Source organism: Ceratotherium simum, chromosome 5, assembly GCF_057802395.1.
Source record: "Ceratotherium simum simum isolate JZ-2026a chromosome 5, ASM5780239v1, whole genome shotgun sequence".
NCBI lineage: Eukaryota > Metazoa > Chordata > Mammalia > Perissodactyla > Rhinocerotidae > Ceratotherium > Ceratotherium simum.
The window spans coordinates 20,039,569-20,058,606 of record NC_141904.1 but is presented as its reverse complement, the minus strand read 5'-3'; the positions used below and the strand labels follow the sequence as shown (position 1 = coordinate 20,058,606).

Genomic DNA, 19,038 nt, shown 5'->3' with positions numbered 1-19,038 from the left:
GTATCAAAATGGTTCTGCACTTTTTGAAGGAAAAGTGGAAATTTTACATCCATTTATGAACTGTATCTCCCAGTACGCAGCACTGTGCCTTGCATATGATAATTATTCAAACATTAATTGAATGAGTGAATAAGGGAACTGATAAATGAATGAATCCATAGATATATAGAGATGTAAAGAGAGAGGGAGAGGAAGAGGGAATGAGAAGATTTTATTGCCATATTGGAAGAAGACTAGCCCCAAGAGATTTGGCTTAACGTTCTTTCTGAAAAATCTGTCATAGCACAAAAGAAACTTCTGGCATCAGAATTCTGTCCTGAGTTCCTCCTGCCCTGGTCTATCAGTCCAACCAGACAAGCATTTCCCATCACATTATGCAGGAATATTACAGCAGCTATGAAAGAGAAAATGAGTTCTTTACCCAAAAAGTTTGGGAAATGCCAAAATAAACAAAGTTAACCTTATTTCTTTATAGCTGGGCTTCTCAGAAACTTTAATATGCAAATCTGGTATAGGGGAGCTGTAGCATGCAGTATTTCCCAATTTTCTTTGACCAGGAGAGTTTGGAGAACTCACTTGGGAAACCCTGGTCTCCACACATGATGCTTGGCAAAGAATTGGCACTCAGCAAACACTTGTTGACTTGGCAGAGGGAAGTGCCTCTAATGCTTGAATACAAAGATGTCTCAGAACTTACAAAGGTGTCGGGGTCAGAAGCAGACCCTGAATCCGCCACAAGTAGAATCAAACACAAGTAGTCATGTGGGAGGTGAAGGAAACACTGATAGGGGACTCGGGGACCAAGACAGGGAAAAGGAAGGCAGCATATAAAGGGTGCATGATCAAGTCAGCCATCAGAGTAAGTGCCTGGAGCTCAGTCTCACTGGAAAAACTCTGGAGGCCACCTGCTTCAAAGTTATCCTGCCAGAGGGACAAGGGAGCTGGACTATTTATCCACCAGCTCCCACCAGTCATTGGCTGAGAACTGCTCTCAGAGGATGTTAACCCCTAGCATTTCTAGCTTGCCCAGTGGGTGCTAAAGTGGTCTCTAGTGGCCAGAGAAAGCCCTCAGGCCAAGAAACGCAGGTGCCATCAGCTGGATGGTAGGCCCGTGGGATATGGGTGGAGTGCCCAGAGCATCTTCTACCTAAGAGATCATTGGCAGTTTCTGAAAATTCCAGCCAAGATCTTTTAGACCTCATTTTCTAGAAGCAAAAAAGGAAGGATGCCGGCTGACTCATATTAAATATACACGCACTTTCTGGTTTGGGATTTAAATGTGGGGCAACTGTATAATCTAGTGCAGACAAAAAAAGACACAAGATAATAAAATGGGAGAACCGGGCAGGGGGTGCAGAGGGTAGCTGTTCATAGGGTTAATACACATGAAATAATTTTTAAAAACACGCATATATTGGTTCCTGCTAATATTTGGTCTTTGACCGACACAGACCTCCTGAATCCCTTGTGGTGTCCTAGATGACAGGAGCATCTTTTGTTCTAATAAGGCAATTCTTTTCTTTTTTTTTTTTTTGGGCTGGGAAAGATTCGCCCTGAGCTAACATCTGTTGCCAATCTTCCTCTCTCTTTTTTTTCCCTCCCCAAAGCCCCAGCACACAGTTGTATATTCTAGTCGCAAGTCCTTCTAGTTCTTCTGTGTGAGCCACCGCCACAGCATGGCTACTGACAGACGAGTGGTGTGGTCCCATGCCTGGGAACCGGGCCCAGGCCACCAAAGCAGAGCATGCCAAACTTTAACCACTCGGCCATCAGGGTTGGCTCCTAATAAGGCAACTCTTGATGGGCTCCTGCATGGGGGCTCGTCACCAGAAAGACCAACCCACGATTAGAAGCTTGGAATTTTCAGCCCTAGCTCCCATTTTCCAGAGAGGGGAGAGGGGCTGGAAATTGAGTTAATAATCAATCATACCTACATGATGAATCTCCATAAAAATCCCTACAGTATGGGGTTTGGAAGTCTTCTGGGTTAGAGAACACATTCACATGCCGGGAGGGTGGTGCAACCCAACTCCACAGGGATAGATGCTCCTGCGCTCAGGACCCTTTCAGACCTCACCCTATGTATATCTTCATGTGGCTGTTCATCTGTATCCTTTGGCATATCATATATTATCTAATAAACCAATAAACATAAGTATTTCCCTGAGTTCTGTGAGCTGTTCTAGCAAATTTCGAACCCAAGGAAGGGGTCATAGGAACCCTGACTTATAGCTGATCGGTCAGAAGTATAGGTGACAACCTGGGACTTACAATTGGTTCTGAAGTGGGGGCTGAGCCCTTAACTTGTGGGATCTGAAACTAACTCCAGCTAGACAGTGTCAGAACTGAATTGAATTGTAGGATACCCAGCTGGTGTCGGGGAATTGGCCAGTGTTGGAAAAACCCACACATCTGGTGTCAGAAGAGTTGAGTGCAAGTAGAGAAATAACAGAAGAGTTTTTCCTTATGTTTATATATATGTCTAATTGCTTTGAAGCATCCTCCTGTCTGTGGAGGCTTACTCCAACTCGCTAAGCCATTTTAAAGGGAAATCATCATATAACAAGGTCCAGCCCTACAATCAAATCTTAACATTCAGTGTTATATCTACGGACTTTAATGGATGTTTGCCAGTTTACTTCGTGCTTCCATAACTCTATTCCCACTCTATTCCCACCTGACAACTTCCAAATTTCACAAAGAGCAGTGCTGGGTAATTCTAGGGATGAAGTGGGGTACCCCAAGGCATGCTCCACACAGGACTTATCCAGCTGACCTCCCACCCTTTCTATAATGTTGTAGGAGGAAACAGATGGAATTCTAGAATCACAGTGACCCTGGCCGAAGACCTCAGCATCCTTTAATTAGTAGTATGACTCTAAATCACATAAACTCCTTGCACTCCAGGATCCCCAACTGTAAAATGGATATAAAAACACCTTCATTACAGGCTTGTTGTGAGCACTAAATGAGACGTGTATAAACAAGCTTCACTAACTGCAAAGTGCTGCAGGAATGTTAGCAGTCATTGTCTGTCTTATGCCTCATAGACCCACAACCTTGACCTCAGCTGGTGAGGAGAGGATACATTCCACAAGCCCAATGAGAACTAAACATTAATTCACAAAGGGCGAGAAGAAAGAGGTTTCCAGTCAACTCTACTTCTAGGGGGAAAAAACAAATCAAATCTGTCCTGAGCTTCCAACCTTTTATTATGCTTGAAAAGGGAAAAGTATGCTTCAAAGTACACCCCTCCCATTTCAGAGTGAATCATGTTGCTAATCACCAATAGTAAAACCAAACTCAAAGGGAAGAATGCTTGGTTATTTTTCTCAGCATTTGAAAGATGAAGCACTTAATTATGCATTCTGTAATTAGTTTGTAATTCTCACAAAAGGCACAGGAGGAATGTTAATGGTGGCTGCACGCCGTGTGGAGAGGGAGCAGCATATTTGATATTTGAGGGCCATCCTGCAGAAGGGGTTCACTGAGTACATTGGAACTGCCACCAGCTTTGTTCAACTACAAAGAAGTCCTCAAGGCAGCTCCCATCAGCACAGTGATGGTGGAGGCGGAAGGCAAGATTCTTTACATGTTAAGGTTGGCCAAGGTCATCACCTAGGAAGTTTACTGCTTAATTATATCAATTTTGTGGTACTGTTGGTCATCTCCTGAGAAAGAGATCAGGGAGTGTGTTGAGATGACATTTTTGTGTTGGATGCTCCCAGAAGTCATGGGGTTTGATTGCCTCCTTCTGCTAACGTTATGCGTTCCTCCCAGAACTGGTTCCCTTGGGTAGCAAGCCATTACCAAAAGCATTTCAAGTTTGAAGGACTATAGAACATGTTGGAGGTAATCAGGACCAAGAAGCCTGCTCTCCAGTCCTACGACCAAGCAGTGGGAATGTATCCCCTCTGCTGCTACCGATTCACTCAGTAGATTCCTGGAAAGACCTCACTCCTGGGGAAGAAGAGTTGATACTTTATGCAAACTACCAAGTGTGACTTACATTCCAATATGGTGGGATCTGCCTGCTCACAGAAGCAGAAAGATGATTGGGTAGACTGTGTGCAAAAGTGGCCCAATTATTCCTCTCCCTGCATTCACACCTGTTAGCAATGTGACTTCTCAATCCTCCCATCAAACGTCTGTTTCCTAATCCTTTGAGTCTGAGCTGGCCTCGTGACTTGTTTTGGCCAAGAGAATATGGCGGAAATGACATTGTGCCAGTTTCAAGCCTACGCCTCAAGGGACCTTGCATTCTTTTTCGTGGAACCCCGCCAAGCCACTGTGTAAGCCAGCCTGCTGGGTAATGAGAGATCCATGGCCCAGTCACCCCCCATTGCCTCAGCCAGCAGCCAGCCAAACCTCAGAAGCAGAGCCTCCTAGCTGACCAGCAGCTGACCACAGACACACGTGAACCCAGCTGTACCCATACAACCCACAGAATTGTGAGCTAAATATATGGTGGCTGTTTTAAACCACAAAACTTCAGGGTGGTTTATTATACAGCAAAAGTTCCATAAAAAGATGTATCCCATACATAGCCCAATCTGGGGGCAAATGTTTCAGGCAAGATGATGCCAGAGAAACAGAAAACAGATGGTTTCTGAAGGATAAGTGCAAATACTAGTCAACGGTCAGCTCTAGAAAGAGATTCCCCATCAGAGCCATCTGTGGAGCCCCACCACCTGTAGCAAGACTTAGCCTGCCCACTTGGGTGAGTGTAAACACCAGCCTCTGGGTGTTGCTCTGCATCCCTGGAAATAACCCCAACTCCAGCTCTCACTCTCCTTTCCTTGGGCTCAATTTCCCTATTTCTTTAGCCAAGTTTTCTCCCTACCTCAGTGCCTGCCGTCTACCTGCCCCCTTTTATCTTGATGACCTGATTGAGCTCAGCACAATTCTCCTGCTCCTCCTTAGGCTCCCCTTCACCCTCCTGCCTCCTGGCCTCTGTCCACACCACTGGACAGGAACTGCCTGCCCCGAGGTCACTAATGGCCTCCTCAGCCCCACGTTCAATGGCCTCGTCTCCATTTTCCTCTCATCCAACCTCACTGCAGTACTCAACATTGTTCTCCGTGACCTCCTTTTAAGAGAGCTTACTTAGGAAAGTTTTCAAAGAACCTTATGTTAAAGAATCCTTTCACTCAAGAAAGTCTCAAGGCTTGAACGTGATTACAGTGAGATTTGCAAAGTCAGAATCCCTTCCAAATGATAGCAATATTTCTGACTCCAAAGAGATGCCTGTGACATAAAAAAGGTGGTGAAGACATGCTGAGTGTGATTCTTCATGTTCTTAGCATGTTCCAAGCCAAGTCTAACTTTTTTGTAAAATGGCATCATTACATCTAAAAAGATGGAAGGTGGACTCTAAGGAACTCTGGACCAGGATTCAGGAGTTCAGAACTGAGTCCCAGTTCCGCCACTTAACAGCAGTCCATCTTCGTGAGCTGCCGTGCAAACGAGCATTTGCCGAGCAAATGTTGTGAAGACATTTGAATGTCTTCAAATCACAGGCCATCGTCTATGAAATGGAAATAATTGTCAGACTGTGACTCCTTGAGGGTAGAGATTCTTTTTATACTTCTTGATATCCACAGAGCCTAGCACAATGCCTACAACATTGTAGGTGGTCAGTAAATGTTTAAATGTTCGTTGACTGAATTTTGGAAAAATGAGGGAAAGACCTGCAGTTTCTGTATATAAAATCATAAACCCTACTAGTATCACCACCATATCCTTAAATGCCAAACCGGAATATAAGTCCCTAACTGTGATTTTATCCCCCTACAAATTGGTCCTGGATGGTTATGTAAAAACACATTTTCCCCTGGATGTGGTAGACAGCAATGGAGCAAAAGAGGAGCTAAGTCATTGCTCCTCAAACATGGGCATCAGAATCACCTGAAGGGCTTGTTTTTAAAAGTCTCGATTGTCGGGTCCCACTCTCATGGACTCTGATCTGGATTGAGTTGGGGCCCAGGAGTTGTTTGTTTGTTTGTTTTTAATTTTATTTATTTATTTTTTTCCCCCAAAGCCCCAGTAGATAGTTGTATGTCATAGCTGCACATCCTTCTAGTTGCTGTATGTGGGACGCGGCCTCAGCATGGCCAGAGAAGCAGCACGTCGGTTCGAACCCGGGATCCAAACCTGGGCCTCTAGCAGCAGAGCGCACGCACTTAACCACTAAGCCACGGGGCCTGCCCGAGTTTTTTTTTTTTTTTAATGAATCTCTCCAAATGATTCTGATGCAGATGGTCTTTTGTCACAGTTTAAGAAACGCTGCCCTCACCCTTCAAAAGCTTACATTTTGTCCTGAGCCTTCCCTCCCACCTGCCTGAGGAAGGGCTCATGGATGTCATCCATACTCTGGGTGTCTTGCATTTTTAATTATCTCAGCCCAGACCCAAGACTTCAAATGCATCTAACTGCTCTGCTGCACAGAGAGACATGGGTTTCTGGCCTCTGTAGGTGGCTGGGTTCTGCCCCAAAATAGTAATTCCAAGCTCATGGAGATGTCTTCATGAGACAGACTCAGTCCCCTACGAAGTTATGAGTCAGAATATCTTTTTCAGTCTTGAAAGTGATTAGCAAAGTGGAACAGAGTCTTTGAAACATTGTTTTCCTTCATAACAAAGAGATGAGCACGCATCTATTTAAGTTAGGACCGTCGTTATAGAAACTACCCATTTCAAACGAATGATAAAGAAGCATCACATACTCCACTGAAATGAACCAGCTCTTATGAGAGCTCGGGAGATCTTATTAGTTCTAAACGCACATCTTGGCTGACTGACTGGACATCCAGATGTGTTTATCTCTAACCATGGAGACTCTGGAGCTCTCCCCTTCCCTCTCACACAGGCCTTGGGGCTCCAGGAAATCCCAAACCCTTTATTTCACAGGCCTATTGAATGGCTATCACTATTGCCCATCAGGACAGCTGCACACAAGTGAGTCTCAAAGTGTGTCTTGTATAAAATGCAGATTCCAGGGCCTCTGTAACACCTAGATAATGTGTTACAGTAGATCTGGGGTGGGGCCTAGGAATCTGTATAGTTAACAAGCGTTAACAAGCACTACAGATGATTCTAAAATTGGTGGTTTATGAACCACTCTGCTCTATGCTTTACTTGCACATAGCACTACTTCACAAACATTGATTCAGCAGACATTTCTAAGCATCTACAGAGCTAAGGGAGTTATAATCCAAAACACTTGTTACATATGTAGAGGATATGCAAATAACAAACTAAGAACAACTAAATCAATATACATATACAATATGAATTGCACATAGAACTCCAAAAGTATATCTTGCTTGAGGATGAGAGACATTCATAATACATAACTGAGAAGAGAACAGGGTTACAATGGTTGAACTTGGGAAGAGGTTATGAACTCAAATAGGAATACTGGACAGCAGAAGAGGTAAAGGCATGACAGAGCTGGATGCTAGATAATAGGGAATGCTAGGGACTGTGGCATACCCTCTCCAAGGGGACACCTGAAACTCACAGCTACCAGTTGTGAAATGTGAGAATGGGGAAACATTGTTGCCATATCATCTAATTTTTTAAAAAGTAGTCTAAAACTGGATACCTGTGATATAAAATCTACAGATTTTTAAATATTGGCTCATATTTACTTTTTCTTAAGTCTGTAAATTCAGTTAGGCCCTCAGGACATCAGTACCAGCTGAAGTCTTCTGGGAGTAGCAAATAAGATAATTGCTCTATTTGTGAAAAAGAAATCCTCCAGTGTTGTCAAGGAGCACAGAGGAATCCCAGGGGCCATCTAAGAGGACAAACACCACCGATGTCCTTTAATGTGGCAGATGGGACCAGAAGCAGGGGTTTATAAGGAGAACTAGAGTTCAAACCATATGTAAAGAGTCCTGGGAAGAGAGTTCAATGAGGGGCAGAAGAGAAGCAAGACAAGATTTTGCATCAACCCTGGGGAAGACCAGAGACTTGGCCCAAAGTAGAGAAGGTGTCTGCATGAACAGAGGCTGACTCTGGGAGAGATGGGATGGGAGCTCAGTCCCCAGGTCCCGAAGGTTGGACAGGTTAGATGTCACTGTAAGAGTTGGGCTCAGAGTCAAGTTATCTGAGGCCAAGGGGTAGGATGTACCCACTTTTGAGGTAACAGAGGCCAGGGACTCAGAGGCCCATCTCATAGCCACAGAGGAGACATAGTTTCAACTCAGATTGACAATCTAAGGGCCTGTTACAACAACTTTTATTTTTGTTTGTTTGTTCACTTGCTTGTTTTGGTTGGCAAGCCAATTGCGATTTTATTTTAGAAGATAAAAGTAAGAACTGACATCAGAACTGGCATATTTTAATGAGAAAATGTAAAAAAGATTAAGCCACTTTCCTGAATGTGTCTCATCTTCTAATGATGGATATAATTCTTAATTTAAAGGCAGGAAAGGAAAGAGACCCAGATGCTACGTGTACTTCCACCACCAGCAGACTGACTATGTGACTGGTGCAAGTCAGTATCTCACCTCCCTGGTTTACACATTCTGAAAATAAGGTGTTGAAGGGGATCATCCCTCAGGTTCCTTTCAGCATGAACGTGGTCATCTAGATCTGAATATTTAGGCCTTGTCTGCTTACAATAACAGAAAACATAAGCCAAAATGGTTTAAGAAGAAGAGAACTTATTATCTTATATAATTGAAAAATCCACAAGGAAATCAGGTGTGGATTGATCAGGGCTCCAGTAATGTTCCCCAAAACCTTTCTTCCTCTTTATTTCTTGGTTCTGCCCTCTAGATGTTGAACCCATGCTTAGCATTCACATGAGAGCAACATGGTTACAACAGCACAAAGAGCTACATTGTCTTCTATTCAAATCCAGTGGAAAAAATACTTGCCTCTATCCCATACGTCTCAGGGATAGTCTAAAGATATCTCATTGGCTTAGTAATGAACCTATGCCCCAATTAAAACTAATCTTGGTAGCCAGAAGGCATGAGATGATTTGATTGGTTTAGGTAACACATGGAGTTGGGTACCTCTGGAGTTGGAGAGTGGAATTTTACTGACAAAAAGGGGAAGGTGAACCCCCTAAATTGTTAGTAGTAAAAGAAGGATGGACAGACACTGGATGTGAAAACAAAAGCAAACAAAATCTGACCTTGTGACTTCATTAGACACAATAGTGATACTCATACACTGTCTTTTAAAACGCATCCCTTCTAATAGGCTCATTAGATGACACAAGGTATTACTCTCATAAAAATGCAATAGAAGAAGCAATTATAATAATCTGCTTTGCGCTGGTGTTTGGGTCATTTCCAAAGCCTTTAACACACTGGACAGACTGCTTTTTGGCTTTTTGTTTGTTTTGTCAGAAGGCCTCTCTGTCTTAGGTACTGAAATCAAGAACTAACCCAAAGCACACGTAACCCAGCCTACTGCTCCGGGTTCTTTTAGAAGAAAGTTACCACATTCTCCTAATTGGGACTGTTACCTGTGATTTTTCACTCTGGAAATGCCTTTGTAGACCTCAAGAAGATAAGCTGATAAGCATAAACCCAGTTCTACTCATTAGGCATGGAAATGAGAAGATACAAAGGCACATGAGGTCTGGGGAGAAAATCAGACAGAAAATTGTCTAATTAGATTTCATGGAGTTCAGGAGAGCCAACAGGATAGAATTTAAGATAGAGATTTACTAATTAGCAGCCAGAATTCTCTGCTTGCATTCTTCGTACTCTCATTGTGTCTAGAGAAACTGCTCCCTGTAGAACTAAGAGCCAGAAATGCCTAAGACCTTTTGCCTTCACAAGCCTGAAAATGAATCCATTAGTACCAAAAGGCAGAAAAATGCAGCTTCATGCTGGCGACAGTCAAATCTCCCCCCTTGATTTTGGCTCTGTCTCTTTAGAAAAGTCTTGGGGTTACCTGATGGGTGATCTAGCAAAGCTCCAATTAAGTGGATCACAAACAGCAGGAATGACTTCTTGTGTAACTGTATTGCAGCTTGCTTTAACTCACCGCCTGTGGTTATCCTATGAGAAATAGTGGTGGCACTAAACTTAGGAGATTTATAAAAGGGAAGAAATCTGGGCCACGTTTTGAGGTAGTGTCATTAAAGTTTCAAACGCAGAGAAATGCAGGAAGGCTGTTGTACCGATGGTGTGGGTCTCGTTAGTGTGAAGTTGAATTCCTAGTTATCCCTACTGACCCACCCCACAGGGCTAAAGATGCTGACTACTCTTCTAATGCACGAGCAGTACACCAGCGTCTTACGTCTCTTGATGGTTAACTTGCAAATTGAACTTGCCTTTTTGAAACTAAGTTATAATACTTGTAATATTTAATTTGCTACAATTTACTCTGCCATTGAATTTCTTGAACATGTCTTTTGTGGAAAATTCAAAAGTAAATGTCAAGCAACTGAAAAATAGGTGCAAAATTGTTATGGGAACAGCTTACCTCACAAGAGCATTGCAAGTTTTTTTTGTTTTTTTTGTTTTTTGTTTTTTGTTTTTGTCCTAACTGTGAAAAAGAATGAGACAAATAGGGCCGGGCTGGTGGCGCAAGCGGTTGGGTGTGCGCACTCCGCTGCGGCGGCCCTGGGTTGGCCGGTTCGGATCCTGGGCATGCACCGATGCACCGCTTGTCAAGCCATGCTCTGGTGGCGTCCCATATAAAGTGGAGGAAGATGGGCACGGATGTTAGCCCAGGGCCAGTCTTCCTCAGCAAAAAAAAAAAAAAAAAAAAAAAAAGAATGAGACAAAGATGACATGAACCCAGGATCTGCAAATCCAACATTTTGTGCCACAGGTTCATGAGCAAGATGTGCAGAGGGGAAACCTCAGAAAATGCATTTTCTTTACAATGTGCTTTGGTTGGCTTAAATTACAGTGGTACGTCAGCTGTAAGAAATCATTTCCCAAAGCAGAGATCAGCAAACTATGGCCCATGGGCCAAATTCGTCCCACCATCTTGTTTTGTAAACAAAGTTTTATCAGAATCCAGCCCCATTCACTCAGTTAAGTGTTATCTATGGCTGCCTTCACACTACAACAGAGATGACTAGTTGTGATACAGACTGTATGGCCTGCAAAGCCTAAAATATTTACTATCTGGCCCTGGAAAAACAGAAAAAGCTTTTCCAACCCCTGTCCCGAAGGCTGAAAGCCAACGGCCTCCTTGGTTCTCCGTATCTCAGCACCCAGGTTTCTTCACTCCAATGGCAAGAGCAGGCACGGAAAGAGAGACCCAAGAAGATGTGGACCCCAGAGGAAAATGGAACATTTCTCCTTGATACCTCTAGCAGAGCAGCCCAGGGTCACCCATCCTAGACTTTCTCAAGGCAGGAGGCTCCTCCCAATGAGGCTGCAGCTCCAGTCAGCCCTCACAAGAAAAGAATGCACTAGAAAGACTCAGGAAGAAAACACACCCCAGTGAATCAGAGGGTGTGGTGGTTAGTTGGATTACTCTATTGTCACACCTCAGAGTTCCATCCTTAATTCCCGACAGCTGGGTATCTCCCCACCTCAGGTAGATTATGTAGTTTTGCCATTTCATATTGTCTTTTGTATCCGTCTTCCAAGGAATGAATATTTGCTATAGATATATTAACAACTATGTGCATGAATATAAGATGTGGAGCAATCTCAAAAGTTTCATTTTTCCCGTCTCCACACCCAAAACTATTCTTCCTAACCCCATGACCCAATAACCTTCTGGCTGTAACCCATCATGTCAGCAATCCTTCTTACCAGGTGGATTTCTGTGTGTGTGTTGTATTAGGGGGTAAGGGGAAGGTTAATTACCCTCCCCTCAGAGGTTAACTCTGGTCATATCTCTACCTGCCTTGGTATTACAAATCATTCTGAAAAATAAAGGTCTAGTGGGAAATGCCCCTCATTCTATGGCCATATCGAACATTTGCCATGCACATAGAAGATTAGGGTCTCTAAGACACAGTGCAATAGAGAAACCTATTTAACTTTGTTTAACCCAGTGTATTAGGCAGATATTGCCACAATAGTGCTGCATAACAAACAACCCCCAAAGTTCTGTGGCTTACAGCAAGCATTTTTTTAACACTCACAAATCTGCAGATTGACAATAATTTGGCTGAGCTAGGCTAAGCTCAGTGGGGGGCATCTCTGCTTCAGGCTGAGGATTGGCTGGGCTTGGCTTTAGGCTATGGGTTGGACTCAGGTCAGCTTCTGGAGTATTCATTCTTGGACCCAGAATGAAGAGGCAGCAGCCACCCCGGTGAAGCTCTTGCACAAGCGTATTTCAAGCCTCTATTCATGTCAGGTCTGCTAACATCCCATTGGCCGAAGCAAGACACATGGCCAAACCCTAGTCAATGGGCAGGGAAGTACATCCGGCCCAATATGAGGCTGTGGCTTGAGCACTGGTGTGTAATTCTACTACCTTCTGAGAATACATTAGCTTTCTGGCATTCCTTACATCCCACTCTGACCCCACCAATATTTCAACTACCATCCCAGCAGTTCTCAACTTTTTTGACCACAGGACTCTCTTTTGACTCATATCTACCAAAATTAGTTCCATGGAATTTACTTCACGCTAATCTATACACAAATGACTATATGCATAACTATAGAATGAGGCTTGATTTTCAAACACAGTCCGCTGTGAGTAAGAGGAAAAGAGGAAAGAATCTCTGAGACTCTGTCCTCTCTAAACATACGTGTGTTTTATCTATGCAATGTCACCAGAAAGAATCTGAAATTGCAAGACTGGCCTCACACAGAATTTGAGGTTTTCCAAGGCTCTGCCAGGAAATGATGCAGAAATCCTTTGCAGATTATGTGTCTTCCTTTCGGGGTTGCAAAGCCAAGTCTTTTCCTCTTGCAGCTGTCATCAGGCGATCAGTGCAGACTCATTAGAGTAGATTTACTTCAGTAATTATCCAATTCTCCTCATTAGCAGGAGTCTCAGGAATCTGGCCTGGGAGCCTGAGCTGGTTTGTGAGTGGGAGATGTCAGCTTCTTTGTCATCTGTTTGGTTCTCAATTTCAAGGAGATCTAAGAAGTAGCATCTGGGGGGAAACTGAATTGAGAGTCAAGCATCGGATGAATTGGCTGATTAGACAGGCAGAAAACAAGGACTAGATACAAAAACAGACATGTAGGGCAAAACAGCCAGGTCCAGGACAGAGCGGAGGAGGACGCATTACCTAGAGACAGTTCTGTAGATTCTAGGGCCCTTGACTTTGCTGGTGAGTGAAAAGAACCTGGGTCCATTTGGACCAGTTATGAGCCACCAGGTGAACGTTGGGAACACCACAAATTAAACTCAGCAATCATTTCATATTTAATATAAGGGGTTTATTTTAGATTAGAAAATTCTAAAACATGCTCCAGAGAACACAAGTCTGTGGTATGCTGATGGATATTACATGAAACAGAGTTCAGTGGACGAATGAGTTTTAGAAACCCCTGTTAGCTTATCTTGGAGAGATTTCTTGGCAGGACTTCATAATGATAATGTTTATTTTAAGTCTCCAAGAGGAACATATGGTTCACAGCATTTCGCAAACTGATTGATTACGAAATCCACCTTTTTAGAGCATTTTGGCAAAACACACTTTAGGAAGCATGGATATAGTGACACAAATCAATTAACTTTGCTTTCTACTTACAATAAAATAAAATAAAAACTTCGCTTTCTACTTACTTTGCGCAGTACCAGAGTAAAGTTATAAAAGAAAAACTTAAGTATAACAAATTAATTTATCACCAACTTAACTGTATTACTCACCTCATCTCTCACTATTTTATTCTCTTTTTTCAAAATGTGTAAGGGATAATATTTTAATATGATTGTAGCTTTTTCTTCTGCATTTCCTCATACTGAACTTCTCATCGTCCATCAGAAACATCTATTTCCCTTGAGAAGGTTAATGATTATAATAGCAGGAGTGCAAAAAGAAAAACTTCTAATAGTCAGCTTCAGAATTCCAAAGTAGAATTTTGCAGCAACTTAATGGTCTATAAAAGCTAGCCTTTTCAAGAGAAAAAGGATTTCCTATGTCTCTTTAACCCCCATTAACCGGCTAAGGGCTAGGCCTAAGTGAGCTAGTACAGTTTCTTCTATGCCTGTGCTTCTCAAACTTAATGTGCACATAAGTCACCTGGGGATCTTGTTACAAATGTAGATTCTGATCCATTATGTCTGAGTGGGGCCTGGGATTCTGCATTTCTAATAAACTCCCAGGCGATGCTGATGCTGCAGGACCATGGACCACACTGAGTGAGAATACACCACAGGGAGGCTACTCCTTGAACATTTGGCAGCTCACCATGAGGCTTGCTGCCTCAGTGTAGACAGAAAAGGAGAGGTAGAGGAAGCAGAAAGCCCTTCCAACCCGAGGGATGGGGGAAGGAACAAAGGAGGCAGAGGAAGGTAAGATGTACCTCGATCTCCCTTCTTTGGACCAGAGTCCCGGAGAACAGAGATGTATTAGGAAGGGGTGGAGGAAATTTCCATAAAGGAAAAGACTTGTGTCCATCTTGTGGTTTCCAATGCTGGAATGAAAATACTCAGTGTAGGCACCCTGCCTCAAACAAAATTTGATGATGAGAAATGATTACACAGAGGGAAGACCTCTGTTAACTCTCCAAAGTTGCCTTCTTGTCCCATGGTTGGTACCTGAAGCTCCCTGGAGCCCCTGAGAGTCACTCTGGGGAGTTCACAGCAGCATCACAATAGGGAGTTCTGGCCAGACTTCAGGGGCACCACAGCACAGCAAGAACCAGGGTGAGGCTAAGTTAACAGGGAAAACTGGTGCAAGGAGAGAGGCCAGACCATTGGGGTTCAGAGGAGACACCAGCTGAAGACCCCTCTGATGGAGTTAGTTGACCTTGGGGTTCTCCAAGCCAGGGAGCAGTCCAGCTCAGCCCCTCCACCACAGAGATCAGAGCAGTTCCGAAAAATAATGCAGTCCAAGAATCCCATCCCCACCCACCAGCCAAGTGACAATAGGCCTCACATAGGCCTCAACCCCTAATGTATCCACCACGACTTTGAAGAGGCACCAAGAGTGGGGACAGGAAGAGAGTGTTTATACAAAGAAAATAATCATAAACTTCTAGAGACGGTTTAAATTACTGGGTTGGACTAAAATTACTCCATTGGACTAAACATTAGGATCCAACAGGGTAGATCGGATCAGTTCACTAGGAAATAAACTATATACTCTCTGCACATAGAGTGTAGTACTAGCTACTCACTGAACCTGGGTTCAACTGTGATTTCAGATCTGTTAAGTACTTACAACAACTCGCAGCCATTTAGAGGTATTAAATGCCTCCAAGTGGTTAATTTCTTCTCATTTAAGTTATCCTTCTTGTTATGTGGAACTTCAAACGACTCTATTCTCTTCCTCAAAAAATTTTTTATGGATGCCGTGATACCCTGAGGAATGTCCTAAAGGGAAATGCCTTCTTGAAAGAATGCAGCTTGGGAGTCAAGATGGCGGCGTAGGCAGACTCTGAACTCACCTCCTCCCATGGACACAGCCAATTTACAACTACTCGTGGAAAAATTACCCCTGAGACAGAACTGAAAACTGGATAAGAGGAACTCCTGCAACAACGGACAATCCTAACTGGGGTAGAAGAGGCAGAGACTCCCTTCTGGAGAGGAAAAACGCCGCCTTCACAAGCCGCCAGCTTCACGGCCGCTGGGAGCAGCTCACAGGTACGCAGCCTCCCTGGAGGCTCGGGGCCCTGAGCCGGGGAGCGCCCCCGCTGTGGGCATTTTGTGGACCCAGCACAATTGAGACCAGCAGCATAATATCTGACTTTGCCTGCTACTAAAACATTGGGGAGCACCCCCAGAAAACCCGGTTCACAAAGAAACTAAAACTGGCTCTTAAAGGGCCCGCGCACAAACTCACCCGTTCCAGGAAGCATCCTAAAATCACCAGAAAGAAAGGTGCACGGTGCTTCGGTGACAAGAGACTCACCTAATAGGCCCTGAGTGCATCTCGGTGAGGGGTGAGACCTCTCCAGGGACTGGGACATTGGCGGCGGCCATTGTTGTGGCCTGGTGTGAGCGTGCTGACACAGACGCCATTGGAGTTCTCCCTGAGACCTGCTAGCCCAGGGTCTGCCCCACCCGCTAGAGCACCGATTTAATCCAGCTCAGCCAGGGCAGGCAGCCCACCCTAGAGACTGGCCCCACCCAACAACAAGCCCTCAGGCAACGTGTGGGCCTGCATAGATTGGTGACTGGATTCTCTGCAGCCTGGCAACTGAGCCGACTTCAGTGGGGCAGGGTGTGCACAAGGAGCGGGTGGAGAGTGTGCGGCGGTGGTGGAGTGTGTGGGGCTCCTGCCGTGGAGAGACTGGGTCCACTTCGGGAGGTCAGGGCACGCACACGGGGCAGGACTGTGTTGACTGTGTGTGTGGACCTATGGGCTGCAGGGCTTGTCAGTTGCAGAAGACTTGTGTTTCTCAAGGACCCACATAGGGGGTTTGCCCCACCTTCCAAAGCCTGAAACAATTGGGTGCTCCCGTGCCTGAGGCCAGCCCCACCCAGCTGCAATCCTCAGAGAGCTGACAAGAGACCTAATAGGCTAGAGGCTTACAGCAATTGTAAGGCCCTGAGCCTAACAACCTGCCACGCTGGGGGCCTACTCACTTAAAAGAAATACTGCAACACAAATGTGGTATTAGAACTTGCAGCCAACTGTGCTGGGGCTCCCCACACCTGATAAAGAGACTGAAGGGCCCACAACAACTACAAGCAGCTGAGCATTACAACAGCTGGCCAGGAGCATAACTCGGCCTCCCTGGGTGCCTACGGGGAGAGCAAACAGGCCACAGCAGAAGGATACACGTAGCCCACTTAGGGGTCACCCCTGGAACATTGAGAACTGAGGGAAGCACACTGGAAGCCTCCTAAGCCATCACTTACATAAGGTCACCTATCCAAGAGCAGGAGACGTAGCTGACCTACCTAATACGTAGAAAGAATGCATATCCCGATACTGGGCATTAAATAATTGAATAATACTTCTCTGACTCACCCTTAACTTATGCTGCCAGGAAGAAGTGTAGTGTTGTCCAAGAATAGCCCCAGCATCCTTGGTACCGCCCCAAGATGAACACGCTTTCCCTTGGATCCCAAATGCAGGTGATTTGACCTACCAAAGGGATTCACCAAAAAGATTTAAACTTCCCTCCCAAACCAACAGCAGATAGAGAACACTGATTACTGCACGATACCTACACACACACACACACACACGGGGTCCTGGATCCTGAAGCTATAGCAATGCCTCTTAGCTAACAGCGCCTCACCACTGGAGAGGGGGATTTTTCAGGATCTCTGTGATGTTTCCTTGGTGATGGGTGATATGTCTTTGCCTACTTCACCCCAACCTCCATCTCCATTCCCGTGAGAATCACTGCCGCAGAGAACCACCCTTACTGATGGGAAAGTGTTTTATCTTTCAAGTTGCCCAGACCAAAAAAATAAATAAAGTTGAGAAACACTCTACATCAGAGAAACAAGAGCTGCTGTGTCAACAACCCAAATACAGGCTAGTGCTTTACAGAGTGTATTGGAGAGACATGAAGCCCTCTACAAAAATTAACTAAAGAGGAGACAGTATTTTAAACAAGGGTATAAGCAAAGACAAAATGACCTATTGGCGATTAGTAATAAAATCTCCAAGAAGCTAACATCTCAGGAGATATGGGAGATACAAAGCAAGGCTACCCCACTACATCATAATTACTCTCTGGACCACGATTGTAAAGAATAATCTCCAGCCCTTTAGTGGCTGGAAGACGGATCTCTTGTGTCCTTTACTGTCTCAGTGCATAGTCAACTGTACCTAGTTCTCAGTACAGAATATGGTTTCAGGAATTCTCAATAAAACCTTTTATAATCTTCACAGAATTCTGGGTATAATCTTATCTATACGGACATGTCCTGAGCAGATCTTACCTATTCACAACATCAAGATTATGGTGTCCCAACTGGCAACATCTCCTCCCTAGCAAAGTGTCTTGTTGTGAGCTACTTGTGTCAGATGCATGTGGCATCAATGTTTATTTCCTCCAAGTGAATGATATACTCTCGTTGCTTAAGGAAGCTGGACCCTGTTCCTTCAGAACATGTTGGAAACCATCAAACAAAACAAAGCTTAACAAAGGTCAAACCAGTGTCTTTATGCCCCAGCCCACCACTCGCTCCAAACACCCTGATACAAACGGGCGGCCTCCTCACAGGCATGCAAACAGACTGAACTTTTCTCTCTTGGCTCATTGAGTGTCCTCCTCCCTTCCTAAAGCATACTCATCCATTAAGGCTCAGATCAAATTTCACTTCCTTAAAGAAGCCTTCCTTGGCCACTCAAACCTTCATTGATATCCCCCTTCACTGAAACTTCTTGAGCAAGTATTGATTGTACCATAATTGCAATATTTAATCACGCACTGTCCTGTATTCCTTAAGGGTTTTTTTGTTTTTTTTCTTTTAATACTAGGGCATTTTCCAAAAAGAATTTAAAGATCTTGCTACTAAAGTGTTTCTCAAATAAGGGATTATGTTCCAGGCTTTTTAATGATCTGGTTATGCACTGTTCTTCATGGGAGCTCTACTGTTTCCTGATCCTACAAGGGCAGTGGCCCCTAAAATACTGTACATCAGGATAACTGCCTCAGAAGAAGCTGGTGTTTCCTGGCAGCCCATTAGCTTCCCGATGATCCCACCATCCCACTGTGACACAGCCGATGCTCACCCTGCGCCTGACTCACCCAGCTTCCGTTCCTGACTTCAGCTCCTCTCTTCCACCCACTAGCCTTTTTTCATGAGGGGTAACTGCCTCTGCTTCAGACCCAGCTCTCCTCATTTAGGGCTAAGCTTCAGCCTGCCCAGGTTAGATGTGTCCTGAGCAGACACGCTTGGGGTAGCCAGCTTTTGGCTGCTGTTCTAACATCCTCCTAATTGATGACCTTGGTTCACCTGGTCTCTATGGGCCATTTGGCAGCTCTCTGCTGCCCCCTCCTGGCAA

General features: G+C 44.5%; 1 long non-coding RNA gene across 2 annotated transcripts in view; it reads right to left on the bottom strand.

Moving 5' to 3' along the window:
* The window catches only part of LOC147916981 (uncharacterized), a 52,002-nt gene extending 35,922 nt beyond the window's left edge, over positions 1 to 16,080 (bottom strand). Inside the window, exon 1 of one of the 2 annotated variants that reach the window (XR_015552169.1) lies at positions 15,979 to 16,080. This is a non-coding gene — a long non-coding RNA (uncharacterized LOC147916981). The remainder of the gene's footprint in view (positions 1 to 15,978) is intronic. The other variant, XR_015552170.1, reaches the window with a different exon arrangement.
* Positions 16,081 to 19,038: the final 2,958 nt, after the last annotated feature.